This window comes from Heterodontus francisci, chromosome 40, assembly GCF_036365525.1.
Source record: "Heterodontus francisci isolate sHetFra1 chromosome 40, sHetFra1.hap1, whole genome shotgun sequence".
Taxonomy (NCBI): domain Eukaryota; kingdom Metazoa; phylum Chordata; class Chondrichthyes; order Heterodontiformes; family Heterodontidae; genus Heterodontus; species Heterodontus francisci.
In genome coordinates this window covers 19,136,057-19,157,109 of record NC_090410.1, presented here as the reverse complement: position 1 = coordinate 19,157,109, position 21,053 = coordinate 19,136,057, and positions in this window count along the sequence as shown.

The window sequence follows — 21,053 nt, the reverse complement described above, 5'->3', positions numbered from 1 at the left end:
GCGCGGACGGGCTGCTGCGTTTCCTGCATTATAAAGGCGACTCGACTTCAAAAGGTATCTCATTGGCTGCAGAGCGCAATGAGATGTCCAGTGGAAGGCGCTATATAAATGCAAGTCTTTTTTTTCGCAGTGACAGTTATTATGTCGGCAAGCTTTTTGTGCACAGCAAGATTCCACCCATGGCGACCGGTTAGTCAGTTTCCTGGTGGTTTTGGTTAAAGGAGGAATGATGAGGTCACTGGGTGATGCCCTGCTATTCTAGCACCATGGGATCTTTAACCTCCACGGGAAGCAGTACACAGTCCTTGGTTTACCGTCTCATCCAGAGGGCAGCACCTGGGGCAATCCAGCACCCCCTCAGTACTGCACTCAGGTGTTAGTCTGAATCATGTGCTCCGACTGCTGTCATGGAGCTCAAACTCACAATCTTCTGGCCAAAGTGGGGGGAGTGGTGGGTGTGGGGTGGGGGCGGGGAGGGATGAGTTCCTTCCAAACCAAGCTGCTCCAAGGATGCAAGATAGGAATGCAACCCACATTTATATGATTTGAAAGTCTTTTTCTTCTCTGAATATAATTGACAAACGAACCTGGCAGGGAGATGAGGAAATTTTTTTTTAAAAGCGCAGAGAGTAGTTATGATCTGGAATGCACTGCCTGAAAGGCTGGTGGAAATAGATTCAATAGTTACTTTAAAAAGGAAACAAATATTTGAAAAGGAAAAATTTGCAGGGCCACAGGGAAAGGTTGGGGCTAATTGGGGCTCTTTCAAAGAGCCGGCACAGGCACGATGGGCCGAATGGCCCCATTCGGTGCTGTATGATTCTACGCACTAATATCGAGTGGCACTTCCTTAATAAAACAAATAAAACACGGATCACTGATAATCCAGATGGTTCTTCTTTCAGCTCCTTCTGGTTTTCACGTGGCTTTGCTAACAGTGACCGTTTAACACACGAGCACAAAACGTTTTAATCGGGAAAAAAAATTGCATACCCTCAACAGGGCCGAGCTGCTAAACCCACCAAGCTAGTTGCACACAGCAAGATCCCACAAATGGCACTGAAGGGCGAAGGGCTAGTTAATTTTTTTTCTGGTGGGTAGAGAGAGGATTATTGGCTGGGATACTGGGTGATTCCCTGCTCTTCGACAAATAACACCACATGATACTGAAGATCACAAGATCATTACAACTGAGGGTGGCCATTCAGCCCATCATAACTCATTTCTCTAGGAAAACCCTAAAATTCCCCATCAGCATTTATTTGTTTCTTAATTGACTCTGGGACTTTTCACTCCCGCTCATGTTGAACACATTCTGTGAAGCAAAACCGCTTCGTGGAATTTTGCAGAACAGGAACAAGGCCATTCGGCCCATCAGGTTCATCTCAGTGTTCATGTTCCACCCAAGCTTCTTCCCACCTTACTTCAGCTCACCCTATCAAACCATCCATCTATTCTCTGCTCCCTTCTGTCCTTTCAATGCACTGAAAGATTGTCTTCGAGAATACTCTTTCAGTGGGTCAGAAGCACAGGTCTTTCCTAATACCTCATGAGGCATCAGCCTGGACATTCCTTTCTACAGTGCTTGACTGCCTACCTTGTTCCTCAGTAACCAGAACTGAATGGACGGTCCCACAAACCTAGAAGGTTTGGTCCCTTGTCTGTGCTGCTTTAGATAAGCTCAAATGGAAGCAGACAGCTGGGATGTGTTACGTACAGTTGGCGTCGGTGTTTATGGCCTGGGTATTATTTCCTCTCCTATTTGCTATCCAGGGCCTAACTCTCCTTATTGGAAAGCATGCAATAGGCCAACTATTAGTAACACTCTCACCTTTAAATCTGAAGGCTGTGGGTTCCAAGTCCTGCTCTACGATCAGAGCCTGAGATCCAGGCAGATACTCCCAGTGCAGTACTGTGGGAATGCTGCAGTTTTGGAGGTGCCGTCTTTTGGATGAGATGTTAAGCCAAGGCCCCATCTGCCCTCCAGGTGGATGGCACTATTTCGAAGACAAGCAAGGGAGTTCTCCCCTGTGTCTTCGCCAATATCTATCCCTCAACCAACATCACTAAAAGCAGATTATGTGGTCATCATCACATTGCTGTTTGTGGGAGCTTGCTGTGTGCAAATTGGCTGGTGTATTTCCTACATTACAACAGTAACTACGCTTCAACAAGTACTTCAAACACTGTAAAGCACTTTGGGATGTCCTGCGGTCGTGAAATACACAATAGAACTGCAAGTTCTTTCTAATGTGAATGTGGGTGTCAGACACAGGAGCAGAGTCGGGCTTGGGTCAGCCATGTCCAAGATTCAGCAGTAACAAATCTCAATATGAATTTTTTTGAAGATCATTCTCTGAATGGGCAGCACCAGGAAGGCTGGCATTTTCTGCCCACCTCCAGTTGCCTTGAGAAAGTGGTGGTAATGAAATGGATTATTATTTAAGGTTAGATTAGAGCCAGACATACTCCAGACTAAGGGAAACAAACATTAGTGAACCAGTTGGGTTTTAGACAAACCAGTTGAGCCACTATTACTAAACCCATTACCTTTTAATTTTCAGACAAATTTCAAACTGTTACTAGGAAGATTTGAACTCACTCTTTGCCTTGAGCAGGGGGCCTCTAAATTACTAGTCCAGTGACATAACCACTCTTTCCATGCCTGAGTGCATTAAAAGCTATGAGAAGACTATATATTGCACCTTTCATGAACTCAGTACATTCCAAATCACTTTTACAGCAATGGACTACTTTTTTGAACTGGAGTCACTGTTGTAATATACTAAATGTGGGAGCCAATTTGTGCACAGCAAGATCCCACAAACATGCCATGTGATAATGACCACACAACCTGTTTTTCTTTCAGTGACGATTGTTGAGGGATTCTTGTTTTTCATTCCCTCTGTAGACTCACCCCCTCCCTATCTCTGTAATCTCCTCCAGCCCCACAATTCCTCCTAGATATCTGCGTTCCTCTAATTCTAGCCTCTTGTGCATCCCTGTTTATAATGGCTCCACCATTGGTGGCCGTGCCCTAAGATCTGGAATACCTTCCCTACACCTCTCTGCCTCTCCACCTCACTCTCCTCCTTTAAGACATTCCTTAAAATCTAACTCTTTGACCAACCTTTTGGTCATCTGATATCTCCTTTTGTGTTTCAGTGTTATGCTTTGTTTTATAATGATCTTGTGAAGCGCCTTGGGACGTTTCATTACGTCAAAGGCACTATATAAATATAAGTTTTTGTTGTTGTTGGATAAATATGTCATGGGATCTTTACACCCACCTGAAAGGGCAGACAAGACCTCAACTTGCTATCTCATTTGAAAGGCTGTGCAGCACTCCCTCAGTACTGCACTGGAGCGTCAGCCTGTATTTTCTGCTCAAGTCCCCCTGAGTGGGACTTTGAACTTGCAACCTACTCTGGGAAGCAGGAGTGTTACCCATTGAGCCGCAGCTGTCTGGAGAAGCCTGCATTTGCATGAGATACCAGGTAAGGTGGAACCACCCTTGCTGAGTGTGGGATCTTACTGGACAGCAATCAGCTATTGCACATCCCACATTGCAACAGTGACTTCATTTTAAGAAGTCCTTCATTGGCTGCAAAGTGCTTCGAGACTTCCTGAGGTTGCGGAACAGCATTATAGAAATTCAAGTCTGTCTGTCTTGTTTCTCTTTCGTTGCCTGCAGAACCTCAATCCATCTTGGGAAGAAGAGGTGGGAGCGGGGGGACAAATCGGAGAGGGAAGGTGGAGGGGTGGTCGCGGGGGGGGGGGGCTGGGGGGGAAGTTGCTTCATCTAACTGGTCTTAATGCAGCAGTATGCTGTACTTCCAGCCTGTTGCTGAGGCTCCAGCTGACAGATGTCCGATAATTAAAGGCTGAATCTCAACCTGCCTCCATCTGCCAAGCCCTGACTGGGAGGGCAGTGGTGCGATTGAATTGTTTTATGCACTTGTTCAATAGGGGCCCTGCCTGACTGACAGGTTCCTGGCGCTAGGCTGAGTGGAGGGGAGGCATCTGTTGGTTTTTCTCTTTAAAAGTCACCGGCCTAGAAACATCTGCGGAGCTTTTGTGGAGTATGTGGTGTGGTCGTGTTCTTCAACCCAGGGAGGTGGTGGGGAGGGGAGGTGGTGGGGAGTGATGGGGGGGGGTGGTGGGGGGGTTGGTGGGAATTGGCTACTTGTGTTAAGTAGTGGAGGGGAGGGTTTTGCATCTCCAGCCATCAATACCCGGGGTCGCGTCTGTCTCTTTGTGATTTGTAGAAGAGATCAGAAAGGGATCAGCTCGAGTCAGAAGAACCCAGCAACAACATCCTCCACCCCCCACCCCCACCCCCATCTCTCTCACGCCCCCACAACCACATGGTGTTTATAGGCAATGAAACATTGTGTAGCTATAAACAAACACTTAATAAGGCACTTGGACAAAAACAAGAAATTGGCTGCACTTTGCCTCCTACTAGTTCTTTAAAAGTCCTTTCAAATGCCACACCCCTCTCCCAACAATCTCTGTAACCTCCTCCAGCCCGAAAACCCTCCAAGATCTCAGCATTCCACCAATTCTAACCTCGTGTGCATCCCCACTTCCCTTCGCTCCACCATTGGCGGCTGAGCCTCCAGCTGCCTAGGCCCTTATCCCTGTAACTCCCTCCCTAACCCTCTCTGCCTCTCCCACACCCTGCTCCTTAAAACCTACCTCTTTCAACAAGTTTTTGGTTGGCTGTCCTAATATCTCCTTCTGTGACTCGGTGTCAAAGTTTGATTGGCAATTGCTGTTGTGAAGCACCTCGGAATGTTTCCACGATGTTAAAGGCACTACGTAAATGCGAGTCATTGCTCTTGTTGGCTTCTTTCTTGTTCTGGTCAACATTAAAAAAATAGATGATTTAGCCATTATCACGTTGGTGTTTGTGGGAGCTTGCTGTGCACAAATTGGCTGCCACCACATTGCAACAGTGACCACACTTCAAAAAGTATTTCATTGGCTGTAAAATGCTTTGGCGTGCCCTGAGGGTGTGAGAGACACACTATAAATACAAGTCTTTCTTACTTTGATGATTATTGCCTGGAAATATCAAGGTGTGTCCTTTCGACAGATCTATTCCCAATGCTCCAAAACGCAGCATGTCAATTCCTAAACCCCTCTGCCTTGCCTTGTCTCTCTCAAGATCTACTTCCACGAATGCCCCTTCAGCCACCACCCACCCCCACCGAAATGTTACTGGTATCACCCTGGCATGGGGCAGGAGTCCATGACCAAGCTTTGAGTTGACATCTCTGCCCTGGCTCCATTGGATGGGCAGGAACATAGAGAGAGGGAATCATTCCCACACGGGGATTGGGGTCAGAGACGGCCGGGAGGTGGGGGTAGTGGTGGGGGGGGGGGGAAAGAGAAAGACATTAAGAAGCGCAGCAGTTTAATGCAGAAGAGGTGTGGTACAGACCAAGAAGATCCCAGGTCCACTTTCTGCTCTGTACTGAATGCAGATTTAGATCAGAATGAAGGAGCTATATTTGGGCTCCGAGACCATCAGCTAGGGAGGGTATAGCTGAACCAGGGCTCCCATTCCTGGTCGCTATCCAATGGAAATTTCCAGGTGTGGAAAGAGGAGGAAGACATCATTTGGCTCAACCGTTATGCCTTATACAGTCAAATAGCTGGGCAAGATCTCATGGTCTAGATTTACATCTGAAACCAGAGCCAACAAGAGACAGGGGAGGGTGGTCAGGATTAGATACAGTAAGTGGGCCTGTGCTCTCTATCCTTAAAACTGCGTGAAATGCCTTTTTTGTTTGTTTTGAAGTTAATTTTCTCTTTATTTCCTCTATCCAAAATCTAGGATGCCTGGCATCCAGCCTCCGCATCCTGACGCAGCGAGGAAGGAAGCTAGCCCCTGTTGCAGCAGTCAACTGAGATTCAGGAACAGTTAACAAACAACAGTGGCAGACGCAGTTAGGACAGGACTGTCCATCCTCCATTCAAAGGGCATCATATTTCCCCCGAACCCTGACAATCAACTCCTTCAAACTCAGCTCGCTCAATCCCATATGCTTATATTTCTCACTTGCTGCTTTGTACTGTTTGTATTTTATGTGCCTGGAGGTTTTGGAAAGGACGATTTTTAGCACTGCTGCCTTACTGGTGGATAACTATGACAACAACTTGCATTTGTATAGTGCCTTGAATGTAATAAAACATCCCAAGAGCGTAATCTGACAACAATGGACGCATAAGGAGATATTAGGACTGGCGACAAACGCTTATTCTAGGAGGTGGGTTTTACGGAGGAGGGAAGGGTAGAGAAGCGGAGAGATTTAGAGAAGGAATTGAGAGCTTAGGGCCCAGGCAGCTGAAACTGTGGGCACCAGAGGTGAAGCAAAAGGAATTCAGGGATGCTGAAGAGACCACAATTAGAGGAACATAGCGATCTCCGAGAGTTGTAGGGGTGGAGGAGTTTACAAAGATAGGGAGCGATGAGGCCATGGAAAAATTTTAAAACAAAAAAGGGGAAAATTTAACATTTGGGGCATTGATGGACCAGGAGCCAAAGTAGGTCAACGAGCACGGGGGTGATGGGTGAATGTGAGTTGGAATAAATCTAGCTTTGGAAGAGCTCAAGTTTACGAAGTTCAGTCTGGAGGTAACAAAGGCGTGGATGAGTGTTCGGGCACAGAGGAGCTGAGGCAGGGGGCGGAGAAAGGTAATGTTACAGACGTGGAAGTAGGCAGTCTTGGTAATGGAGAGGATATGGGTTTGAAAGTGCAGCTCAGAGTCAAATAGAATACTGAGGCTGGAAACAGTTCATCGTCAGATGGGGGTGTGGATGGAAACAGAGTTTGTAGCAGGGACCAAAGACAATGTTGGGCTTTCCAGTATTTAACTGCAGGACAGAAATCATTTGATTAAATACACATGCAATTTCGATGAAGTTTCAGACTCTCTAAGCATCATTGCTCAGTAATGCTCAGGGGATCCCCGCAGATTAAGTGTCAAAGCCCCAACTAATGACCTGCATTGGTGGTAATTGGCAGTAATTGGCAAATAGGATGATTACTTGTTATCTAAACACCATCCCACCTGCATTTACTGAGCATCGGCACCAGTTAGCTGACTTGCAACTTTTTTTTTAAATCTGATCTGCTTTGAAAGTTTTGTTTTGAGTTGAACATTTTAATTTAACCTGAACAGGGTCAGTGACTATAAACACTTCCCTTGGCACAACTGGCTGCCATCTTCCAACCCAGGCTTAATCGTGGAATTATAAAATCTTACTGCGGGGGTGGGAGGCCATTTGACCCATCCTGCCTGTGCTAGCTCTTTGAACAAACAACCCAATTAGTCCCACTCCCGTCCTCTTTCCCCATAGCCCTGCAAATGTCTCCCCTTTAAGTACTTATCCAATTCCCCTTTTGAAAGGTACTATTGGATCTGCTTCCACCCCCCTTTCAGGCAGCGGGTTCCAGATCACACCAACTCAATGTGTAAAAACAATTCTCATCACCATCCACTTCCTTTGCCAATTATCTTAAATCTGTATCCTCGTTACTGACCCTCCTGCCAGAAGAAACAGTTTTGCCCCATTTACTCAATCAAAACTCTAATTTTTATAAGTTTTATGACTCGCCTTGAGAATATTGCTATTCTATTACAAGTCATCAGTAACACACCCTGGGTCAACGCTGATTAATTCACAAATTCAGCAAACACGGTGGGTTTCTATGGGAACTGCATGAAGTTGTACAGTGTATACTTAACACCGTTATTCTGTGTGACTCCAGACAATAAACAGCGAGGTCCGGGTACCTGTGCATCACTGTAACAATCTAACAGAGGGTATATTCCACAGATATGACAAACTTTAATGTCTGATGAATGGTATAAATGAGACAGTTGTAACTTGAGGGCTAATGTCAAAAGTGCTTCCCCTCTCCCTCAAGAAAAGTCCTTTATAATTACCACAATCTCATATGAAAGTTAAGGATTACGGAGTGTTAAGGTTTGGCTCCTTAATCAGGAGTCTGTAGAAAAGGGAGACTGCCCCAGACTGCTAGACAAACCGACTCGAGACAATTACAGTCATCTGTTTAAACAGATGGGGAGAAAAAATCTGAACAAGTTTACAGTTTTTATTGTTTTCAACTATAGGACATTATATATCTCCCCCTCCAAGTCTAATTCCTCCAAGTAACTGAAAAAGCTACAGACACATGTGGAGTGAGAATTACCAAGCCAAATCAATAAGACACAAAGAGAAAATTGCTTTTAATTCTGGATTTTGGTTTTACGTTTAAAAATATGGAATACTTGATTATATTCTCTGGGCACATCTCTCTCTACCGGATCAACTCACTCCAGATTTTATTTGGCAGGATAAACTGGTTATGTCCTGTACCGGGGTAGGAGGTGATTGAAGCCTCCCTTTGTAGTGGATTGGGAGGTGGGGCGACCTCAGTGGAATTATTAGCAGTCCCTTGAATGGATCCAATGGCTCTGACCCGTCTTTAGAGACGGGCAGGTGGTAAATTGAATAGACAGCCTGCTGGGACTCCTGTAGCCCAACCTCAGTGACCTTGTTAATTCTAATTGTCCCTCGGTGGCAGGTGATTGGCAAATTAAACACGTTCTGCCGAGCTATTTTTTTTTATTATTTATATATTTCTCTCCTCTTCTTGTCTGCAACAGTTACTTATCGTCTAATTCCCTTCTCCTATTCATCCAGAAATCATGCATTAGCTTTGTTGAAGTACTGGCATCTGCTCCACTTCTCTGTGTATTTCACAATTCTCTGCAAAACCCTTTCAATTACTCCTTAGTGTGCTTTGTTTTAAAGTTGCTGTCAAGAGTTTACACCAGCACCGAAAAATATTTTTAAATTGCGATAAGTAGAATATCTTTGGATTTCTTTAATTGTTATTAAACTAACCTCTGTGTGTTCTGTTCACTTTTTTGTTTTATATATATAAAGGTTAGAATTGCTCACACTTATCACTTCTCTCAGTACAAACCTTTCTGTCTGATTGCATTCGCAGTGTAGTGATCTCGCCCCTCCTTGCTATGTGGGTTAACCCAGCAGTCAGCTTACACAGCAAGATCCCACACACATTAATAGAAATGATTGACGTCAAGATACAAGGATACTAAAGCGCAGAAACTGGTCGTTCGGCCCAACTGGTCTGTGCTGGTGCTTACTCCGCATCTGAGCCTCCTCCTCTTTGTCCAACTCACCATGGTATCCTTCAATTCTTATCTCCCTTATGTGCTTATCTATCTGCCCCTTAAATGCATCAATGTAACACTTCCCTACATTGACCCTATCAAATCATTTTATTACCTTAAAGATATCAGGCCGCCCCTCATCTTTCTCTTTTCTGGAGAAAAAAGCATTTCCTGGTAAGTATACCCTCTCAGTTGTGGCATCCTCCTTGTGAATCTTATTTGCATCTCTTTCAGTGCCTCTATGTCCTTTTTATAATACGGAGCCACAGTATTCCAAGCGTGGTCTAACCAGTCAATCTGTCTCTACATCGGAGAAGAATGAAGCCTCTCAGCCCCTCGAGTTGCTCTGCTGGTCAGTCAGATCATGGTTGATCTGTACCTCAACTCCATTTACTTGCATTTCATCTACACCCCTTGATATTTTCAGCCAACAAAAGTCCATCGATCTCTGTCTTGTGTTACCTACCGTGCCAAGTTAATACTTAAAAGCTTTGCCTGTCAACAATGGTCTTTAAATATTAAACTTATGAGGTATAACTTGATATACACACAATGGATCAAGCTTGGAGACCAATGCACTTTGTGGCAATTGTGTTCTAAACTGTGATGGACAGGATAGCCCTCTTGCCTTTAAGTAAGAAGGTTTTAGGCTCCATTATTTTTTCTTTCTTATTTATCTTTCTTATTTATCTAATCGTAACCAGAGAATCACTTGCAATGGCTTCTCTTCCTGTTCCCGCACTGTTCCATTTGATGTCCCCCAAGGATCTATCCTTGGCCTCTTCCTATTTCTCATCTATATGCTGCTCCTCGGTGACATCATTCCGTAGCGCAGCATTAGTTTTCACATGTACGCTGATGATACCCAGCTCTACCTCACCACCAGTTCCCTCAAACTTCTCCACAGTCTCTAAACTATCAGACTGCCTATCCGACAGCCAGTACTGGATGAGCAGAAATTTCCTCCAATTAAATATTGGGAAACTGAAGCCATTGTTATCAGTCCCTGCTCTAAACTCCATTCTCTGGGTACCGACTCCGTCCTTCTCCCTGGCAACGATCTGAGATTAAGCCAGTCTGTTCACAAGCTTGATGTCATTGTTACGACCAGGTGAGAAAGGGGTCTAGGGTTCCCTTTCAGCCTTCACCAGGTCTTACTGTAACAGGGTTTTATTCTTAAACACACTGTTTTTAGCTCCCCTTTGGTGAATCCTTGTTCATCGCTTTCCAATTATAAGACAAAGAAATGAGCATAAACAGGCTTTCTTAGGTCTTAAGAAGGAAGGTGAAATTTTATTAAACTTAAAACTTAAACTCTAATTCAGTTGACAGCTATGGATGCACGATGCGCCCACGCTAGCATGCATACGCGAAACACACATGCAAATAGAGACAGAAAAGAGCAGAAGAAATAAAGTGGAAAAGTTTGAGGCAATATCTGAACAGTTTTTGTTACGGTTCTTCGAGCTCACTGTATAGTCCTTGATTGTAGGTATTTCTTGCTTTTCGTTGGGGCCCAGTATTCTTCTTAAACCTTGTTCACTGTAGGAGACTTTTCTCTCTTGGGGTTCATGTGTCTTCAGTCAGTTTTTGGAGTTCCGTGAGAAAGAGGTGGGAGCAGACAGGAGAGGAGAGGAGGTCTGCTTTAGTCCAGGAGCAAAGAGCTTTCTGGCAGCTCAAACACTGTCTCTCCAATTTAAAGCTCTCAGTTCAAACGCTGCAACAGCCAGTTAGCCATGTGACTAACTGGTCTGACCACGTCTGTTTGTGGATTGTATTGGAGCAGGGGATGGCTCCTTTGTCGACAAGCACTGTCGGTTAATATGCAAAAATGTCTTTCCAGCCAGGGGGCTGACAACCCCTTGTAACAGGCCTTCTCTTCTTCCCAGCAACAATCTGAAATTTAGTGTCCACATGCCGAAATTAATATGCCTCATTCCTGGTAGGTGGGGGCCTGCATGACATCATATTTGATCCCGAGATTACCTTCCCACCACATAATCGTGCCATCACTAAGATCCCCTATTCTCACCTCCATAACATTGCCCAACTTCGCCTGTCTCAGCTCATCTGCTGCTGAAACCCTCATTCGTGCCTTTGTTACCTCTAGACTTGACTATTCCAACGCACTCCTGACTGAGTCTCTTACATTCTACCCTCTGTAAACTTGAGGTCATCTAAAACTCTGCTGCCCATGTCTTAACTCGCACCAAGTCCCATGCACCTATCACCCCTGTGCTCGCTGACCCACATTGGCTCCTGGTCAAGTAACATTTTGAATTTTAAAATCTCATTCTTGTTTTGAAATCTCTTCATGCCCTCGCCCCTCCCTATCGCTACAACCCCCTCCAGCCCCACAATCCTCCAAGATATGCCCTCCTCTAATTCTGGCCTCTTTAGCATCCAAGATTTTAATCACTTCAACATTGGTGGCCATGCCTTCAGTTGCCTCAGACCCTAAGCTCGAGAATTCCCACCCTACACCTCTACGCATCTCTACCCCACTTTCCTCCTTTAAAACATACCTTAAAATCTATCTCTTTGACCAAGCTTTTAGTCACCTGACCTAATATCCCCTTATGTGACTCAATGACATATTTTGCTTTATAATGCTCCTGTAAAGCGCCTTGGGACATTTAATAGATCAAAGGTGCTATATAAATATAAGTTGTTGTTGTTGTTGTTCAAATCCCACTCCAGACACTTGAGCACAAAATTTAGGCTGATACTCCAGTACAGTATTGATTTATTATTTATTTAGAGAAACAGCACTGAAACAGGCCCTTCGGCCCACTGAGTCTGTGTCGACCAAGAACCACCCATTTATACTAACCTTACAGTAATCCCATATTCCCTACCACCTACCTACACGAGGGGCAATTTACAATGGCCAATTTACCTATCACCTGCAAGTCTTTGGCGGTGGGAGGAAACCGGAGCACCCGGCGAAAACCCACGCGGTCACAGGGAGAACTTGCAAACTCCGCACAGACAGAGAGAGGGAGAGCCATCTTTCGGAAGAGATACTAAACAGAGCCCTCATCAGTCCTCTCAGGTAGCCACTATTTTGAAGAAGAGTAGAGAGTTCTCGCCTGTGTCCTGGATAATATTTATCACTCAACCCGCATGACTAACAAACAGATTATCTGGTCATTATCACCTTGCTGTTTTGTGGGAATTTATGGGAATTGGCTGCTGTGTTTATGACATTACAACAGTGACTATACGCGGAAGTATTTCATTGGTGTCCCTTCTGTGTTGTTCAAAAAGATAGTGCAGAACTGTATCTAAACTTTCGAACGCTTCTGTGTTTGCCAGTTTCACCGCAGGGGGTTCAGTCTGAGAGTTCTCAGTCTCTGCCACTTCATCCAGTTCATTAAAAGTAACACTGTCCTCCTCTTCTGTCACTTGGCTGACAAGGTTCACAGTCATAGTATCTTTTCAACATATTCATGTGACACATCCTTTGACTTTTCCGTCTGTCTGGGGTACTAACCAGATAGTTTACCTCACTGAGTTTCCTCTTAATGAACCTAGCTTTCAACGGTTCCCAAGGCAAAGGCAACAAAACTGGCACCTCGTCCCCAGGTTGAAAACTATGTGTCTTAGTTGTTCTATCTGCTTGGATTTTCATCATTTGCTGACAAACCTTGAGATGTTCTCTGGCCATCTCACAAGCTCCTGAGAGTCTCTCAAAACTCTGACACATAATCTAGTTTGCTCTTCCTGTGCTAAAATTGGCTCCTTAATGAGCTTAAGGGGACTCCCAACCTCATGTCCATAGACCAATTCAAATGGACTGAAACGAGTGCCGTTAATAAGGTATATGGGATCCTGTGCTTCATAAATAGAGGCATAGAATATAAAGGCAAGGAAGTTATTGTGAACCTTTATAAAACACTGGTTCAGCCTCAACTGGAGTATTGTGTCCAATTCAGGGCACTGCACTTTAGGAAGGATGTGAAGGCATTAGCGAGGGGGCAGAAAAGATATAGGAGAATGTTTCCAGGGATGAGAGACTTCAGTTACGTGGATAGATTGGAGAAGATTATGACAGGCTTAGATAAGTTAGACAATGAAAACCTGTTCCCAATAACAAATAGTACAAGGACTGGAGGGGCGGCACAGTGGCACAGTGGTTAGCACCACTGCCTCACAGCTCCAGTAACCCGGGTTCAATTCTGGGTACTGCCTGTGTGGAGTTTGCAAGTTCTCCCTGTGTCTGCGTGAGTTTCCTCCGGGTGCTCCGGTTTCCTCCCACAGCCAAAAGACTTGTAGGTTGGTAGGTAAATTGGCCATTATAAATTGCCCCTAGTATAGGCAGGTGGTAGGGAAATATAGGGACAGGTGGGGATGTGGTAGGAATATGGGATTAGTGTAGGATTAGTATAAAATGGGTGGTGGATGGTGGGCACAGACTCAGTGGGCTGAAGGGCCTGTTTCAGTGCTGTATCACTAAACTAAACTAGACACAGATTGAACATTTTGGGCAAAAGATGCACGGGGAATATGAGGAAGAACTTTTTTACGCAGTGGGCGGTAATGACCTGGAACTCGCTGCCCACAAGGATGGTGGAATCAATGATCAATGACTTCAAGAGGAAGTTGGATGACCACCTGAGAAACTTGCAGAGCTACAGGGATCGAGCCAGGAAGTGGGACTGACGACATGGCTTCATGGTGAGCCGGCATGGACTCGATGGGCCGAATGGCCTCCTTCTGATTCATAAATGACTCTGTGATGCTACTGGCTGTAAAACACTTTGAAACATCCTAAGGTCATAAATGCTAGTTCTTTCTTTCTTATTCCCTCCCCTCAGCACGTTTCATGAATATTTTCGCTTCTGCTTTGGCAGGGGTGCAATCACATAGGGGTACAATTATATTGGGGTACAATTATTTTATGGTACAATCACACGGGGTACAATCACATTGGGGTGCAATTATTTTATGGTACAATCACATTGGGGTACAATCACATTGGGATGCAATCACTTTGGGGTACAATTATGTTGGGGTACAAGTCCACAGACACTGGCAGCCCTAATGTAACCAGCCTGAGTGCCACTTTGCATGCTTAAGACCAACTAGCAAGTGTTGGCAGCCTATTTGACATGAAAGGCAAGATAGCTTAATGTTGTCCTCATCCCCGCCGCCCCCCCACCCCCACCCATGCCTGTACCTTCAAGCTAGGGTCACTGGTTAACAATCAGGTGCAGGAATCCCAACTGGCTTTTCTTTCCCTGGTCAAGGCAAATTGCACAATACAAATTATGTGAGTAAAATCAATCCCAGTCACTTATAGCAGTGCAGGCTCCAAACAGTGATTGACAAGGCTATTATCCAATCATCTCCGTTCTGGCCAGGACTTGTGGTGCCACCACATGCCACCATCAGAAATACAGACCATTAGAATTGGTACATCACAGAAGAAGGCCATTCGGTTCATTGTGTCTGTGCTAGCTCGTTGCCAAAGGAATCGAAAATGAATCTCACTACCCTACCTTCTCCCCATAGCCCTTATCCTCCTTTGTTTCAAATGTCTACTGGTTGTTCTTTATAGGATGCATTTGTCTCTGCTTCAACCATTCAATGTAGCAATTTGGTGCTCCAACATCCCTCTGCTAAATGTATAGGCTAATGCCAATCACATGGGCCATTGGTCTGTAAGTGGCTGAATAATTCAATTCCTCTTTTTATTACATGGAATTCTTGGATCTTTCCCAATGTTTTTGGGATAGATATTGCTATTTTGCCCATTGTTTTCCTCATAGCAACAACCAGTGGCCATCTCACAGCCATTTTTATGACCTCTGGTTGTCCAAAAGCGCTTTTGAAGTATAATCATTCTTGTCATGCAGCAAATACGGCAGCTAGTTTACACAGAGCAAAGTCCCTCAAACAATGATGTGATAATGGCCAGATAATCTGCTTTAGTGACATTGGGCAAGCAATAAATGCCGGCCAGGAAACCAGGGGGAGTTCCCCTGCTCTTCTGCAAAATAATGCCACGGGATTTTTTTACATTCACCTGCAGATTGAGCCTTGGTTTAACATCACATCCAAAAGGCAACACTTCTGAACGTTGTGCTCAAACCTCTGGAGTGCAGCTTAAGTCCACAACCTACTGACTTAAAGCACAACGGTATGACCCATAGAGTCACAGCCAACGAGAGGAGCGAAAGCGGTAACTTGGGCCACAAGACTGGTGATAACTGAAATACAATGGGTCAAAGCGAAGATATGATCTTAAAGTTAACTTGCTGGGATACACTGAATCAATTTACTTTTCTGAGTGACAAAATAACACACTGCATAGCCATAAATCTTTCTTTCGCTAGTACGAAACTTAGATGAGCAAAGTGGAGCCAGAATCTGACTGCTGTGGCAACAAATTGCATTTATCTAGCACCTTTAACAGCTGCTTCCCAAGAGCGGTTATCAAACAGAATTCGACACCGAGGCACATAAGGAGACATTAGGGCAGGCAATTAAAAGCTTGGTCAAAGAGGTAGGTTTTAAGGAGCAAATTAAAGGAGGAGGTGTGCAGCAGCAGAGAGGTTTAGGGAGGGAAATCCAGACTTAGGGGACTTAGGGAGCACGGCCGCCAATAGTGGGGCAATAAGAATCGGGGATGCTCAAAAGGCCAGAATTATAGGAGTGCGGAGATCCCAGAGGGTTATAGTGCCTGAGGAGGATACTAAGATAGGGAGGGGCGAGGCCATTGAGGGTTTTGAAAACAAGGGTGAAAATTTAAAAATTTTAAGAGGTCAAGTATGAACGAAATATCCTTCCTCACAAACAAAGAGTGATCATTTCAGTGAGGTACCAGGGGGGGTTGCCTCTACTGGCCTGCAAAATCTACACCTTCAAGAGATGAGGGAGAAAAACTGAGCAAAAAACAAAGTCAACTGGAAGAAATCTGATGTGTAGCTACAAGGTAGACTGTTGAACAGAAATAAAGTCTGCCTGGTTTGATAGCTCAGCAGTAATCGAAGAAGAGATTCAACCTTCCTCCTTCAGTATTGCCAAAAAAAACCGTTAACTGGTCATTTATCTCATTGTTGTTGTTGGTGCAAGACTGGCTGCATAACTTTCCTACATAACAACAGTCACTGCTCCAGAAGTGATTCATTGCGTGAATATCGAAGGTGATGTCTTTGGACTGAGATGTTAAACCAAAGCCACATCTGCCCTCTCAGGTGGGGGTAAAATATCCTATGCCACTATTTCGAAGAAGAGCAGGGGAGTTCTCCCCAGTGGCCTGACCAATATTTAACCCTCAACCAACATCACTAACACAGATTAACTGGTCATTGCTGTTTGTGGAAGCTTGCTGTGTGCAAATTGGCTGCCGTATACCTAACAACAGTGACAACACTTCTAAAGTACTTCACTGGGTGTAAAAGTGTTTTAGCGCATCCTGAAGTCGTGATAGGCGCTATAGAAATGTAAGTCTTTTTCTTTCTCAAAATGTGATGAGACACTTGATAAATGCAATTGTTCAGCAAAACAATCCTGATATAAGACTCCTTTTGTGTTCATTATTAACTAATTGAATGCAATAGTCTTCTGTATAACCTCCTATATTCATACGTTCCTACTCTGAAAGGACTTTCATTCCGGTGAGGAGCATCCAGGATAGTTTTGTTACACAAGGCACAATTTAATATTCCTAAATTGGCTGTAAAGTATTTTGGGATGTCCTGAGGTAGTGAAAGTTACTATGAAAATGCAAGCCTCATCATTCTTTATTAACCACTTTATTATCATTGCTGCAAAAACAGATACGTTGGTGTCACCAGTTTCTCCGTGTGATAGCTTCTGCTTGATCATACTGTGCTTTGAGGAAATGCGGACGCCTGTAGAAGCTGAGGTGCTTCTGATAATGTATTACCCAACAGTGCATGTACTATGCATGCATTACAGGGCATGCAACCCTAAACCACAGCAACCTGCAGTTAGAATGCAGCCGGTTTCAAGGCAACTCACTCCCATCAGCTCATTCCAGCTGACCCCTCATTTAAATTGGTACATTGAACATCTGAACTCCAAGGACTGAGGAACTGGAGTCAGCCATTCTGGCATGCCAAGTCTGCACAACTATTTTTATTTGCCGGGCCTGCTATATCTTTTTAATCCTAATTCCCTATCTTTTTTCTGCACCCCTTAATACTCTTGCTTCCCAACTTCAGCCATTGTTGTTCCCAAAGTGCCATATACTTTAATCCATTGTGATTATTTATTATTGTTCAAGTATGGTGCATCCCATTAGGTTATTATTCACTCCTCTACATTCACTATATATTAATGAATCCTATTCAATTAGTGGTTAAGTCCACAGTGAATCTGGTACTCAGTCACAACACCAAGAAAGTTCTAGATTCATCATTTGGCCTGTGCTGAATTGGCTGTGAGGATGTGCTGAAAATGGCCTCAGTACATCCAGGTTAGGAAGGAATAGGAAACAGAGAGCTGGGATTGCCACTACAGGCCATTTATATTGTTCAATGTTTCTGCCATTTCCTCATTCCCCATGATAATTTCCCCTGTCTCTGCCTCTAAGGGACCAACGTTTACTTTATTTCGTAGAATCATAACCATAGAGTCAAAATGGTGGAGAAGGAGACCATTTGGCCCATCAAGTCCATGCTGCCTTTCGTGACCGTTCCCTGGAACAATATGTTGTGCAACCAATTAGGACTAAAGCTATTTTAGATCTAGTATTATGCAATGAGGCAGGTTGAATTAATAATTTCATAATAAAAGATCCTCTGAGAAAAGTGATCATAATACAATTGAATTACATATTAAGTTTAAAAGCGGCATACTCCAGTCCCAAATAAGAAGCTTAAACTTAAAAGAGCCAATTATGTAGGTATGAGGGGAGAGCTGGCTAAGGTTGATTGGGTAAATAGACTAAAAGGTATGGCAGTAAATAAACAGTGGGAAACATTTAAAGAAACGATTTAAAATGTTCAACAAAAATACATTCCAAGTGAAAAAAACAAAAACGCAGCAAGTAAGATCCATTCATGGACTACTAGGGAACTTTAGGATAGTATTAGATTAAAAGAGGCCTATAATGTTGTAAAGAATAGCAGTAAACCTGAGGATTGGGAGAGTTTTAAAAACCAGCAAAGGGTGACCAAAAAGTTAACAAAAAGTGAAAAAATAGAATATGACAGTAAACAAGGCAGAATTATAAAAGCAGATTGTAGGAGCTTTCATAAGTATATAAAAAGGAGTAGATAAAGTAAACATTGGTCCCTTAGAGGCAGAGCAGGAGAAATTATCATGGGGAATGAGGAAATGGCAGAGACATTGAAGAAATATATTTTGTCTGTCTTCACAATTGATTAAAACAAATTACATACCAGAAGTAAAAGATAGCCAATGGATTAATAAGAGAGAGCAACTTCAAGTAATTTTTATCAGCAGAGAAAAAGTGTTGAAGAAACTTAAAGGACTAAAAGCTGACAAATCCCTAGGACCTGATGCCCTGCATCCTCGGGTTCTAAACAAGGTCAATGCACAGATAGTGAATGCACTGGTTATGATTTTTCAAAATTCATTAGATTCTAGAATGGTCCCAGCCGGATTGGAGGATAGCAAATGTAACACCACTATTCAAGAAAGGAGGGAGAAAGAAAACAGGGAACTACAGACCAGTTAGCATGACATCAGAATACAGGAAAATGCTGGAATCTATTATTAAGGAAGTCTTAACAATGCACTTAGAAAATCATAGTGTGATCAGACAGAGAGCATGGTTTTCCAAAAAAGGAAGTCATGTTTGTCAAATTTATCAACATTTTTAGAGGATGTAATGGGCAGGGTATGTAAAGGGGAACCAGTAGATGTAGTATATTTGGATTTCCAAAAGGCATTCAATAAGGTGCCACATAAAAGGTTAATACGCAAGATAAGGGCTCCTGGAGTTGAGGGCAATATTTTGTCGTGGAAGGAGGATTGGTTAATGGACAGGAAGCAGAGAGCAGGGATAAACTGGGCATTTCCAAGTTGACAGGCTGTAACTAGTGGAGTTTCACAAGGATCTGTGCTGGGGCCTCAGCTCTTTACAATCTATATTAATGACTTAGACAAAGAGACAGAGTAATGTCTAAGTTTGTTGACGATACAAAGCTAGGTGGAAATGTAAGCTGTGAGGAGACACAAAGCGGCTGCAAAGAGATATAATCAGGTTAAATGAGTGGGCAACATGGTGGGAGATGGAGTATAATGTGGGGAAGTGTGAGGTTATTCACTTTGGTAGTAAGAATAGAAAAACAGAATTTTTTTTTTAAAGGTGTGAAACTTTTAAATGTTGATGTTCAGAGGGTCATGGGTGTACTTGTACAAGGAACACAGAACATTAGCATGCATTAACAGCAAGCAATTAGGAAGGCAAATGACATGTTGGCCTTTATTGCAAGGGGATTGGAATACAAGAATAAGGAAGTCTTGCTACAGTTGTACAGGGCTTTGGTGAGACCACACCTGGAGTAGTGTGTGTAGTTTTGGTCTCCATATCCAAGGAAGGATATACTTGTCTTGGAGGCAGTACAACGAAAGTTCGCTGGGCTGGTTCCTGGGATGAGAGAGTTGTCCTATGATGAGATGCTGAGTAAATTGTGCTTATATTCTCTGGAGCTTTGAAGGACAAGAGGTGAACTCATTGATACATATAATGTTCTGAAGGGGCTTGACAAGGTAGACACTGAGAGGTTGTTTCCCCTGGCTGGAGAACCTAGAACATGGGGACACAACCTCAGGATAAGGGGCTAATCATTTGGGACGGAAATGAGGAGAAATGTCTTCACTCAGATGGTTGTGCATCTTTGGAATTGTCTGCCCCAGACGGTTGTGGATGTTTCATCATGGTATATATTCAAGACTGAGATCGATAGATTTTTGATCTCTCAGGGAATTAAGGAATATGGGGAGTGGGCAAGAAAGTGGAATTGAGGGAGAAGATCAGCCATGATCGTATTGAATGGTAGAGCAGGCTCAAAGGGCTGAATGGTCTACTCCTGCTCCTGTTTCTTGTGTTCTTATATATCCTATTTCCACTATGTGAGATTGCCAGTTATATATAGAAGTTAAAATATAGAAACAGATATGGGCCCCACTGCCCATCGAATCTATGTCGGTCTTTACCCTCCAAAGCAGCAAATGGCCTTAATCATATTTACCTGCCCTGTTCCCATATTCCTTCAATCACCTATTCAATCAAATCTTCTATGTTTACATAGGGGGTACGTTGATAGTCATTAGATTTCCACCAATTGGTGGTGTTGGGTACAGAAACTGGCATCACCCATGCAGCCATGCCCAGAATGAGTCACTGCCTTTAGGAAAGGAGAGGAAACTAGGAGACGAACGGGAATAAAGAGGGCTGTATATATTGAAGGCCCATTTTCCCTGCATTCGAAGTGCCCATTAACATCTTACGTCAATTCACTAATTCCCAGAAAAACACAGATATATTAGAACTTTTTTCATTTATTTGGAAAAAAATAAATTTGAACTCTTCAACAGAAAGGACATATATAAAACATAATAGATAAACATATGTACAATTCTCTTATAAATATACACTATATACAAAATAAAATTAGAAAAAGTATATTTCATTTTGTATGCATATCAAAAATTCTTAAATTATAAAATATTAAAATAACATTGGCTTGATTTTGAAACAGAACTGCAATAATCTTCCATGTTTTGCTAACAAAAAAAGTCCTTCATGATAAGACAAATACATAATACATTCCCATATTTGACTATATATAGAATAAAGAAAATCCATTGGGAGGCAGCAGTTCCAT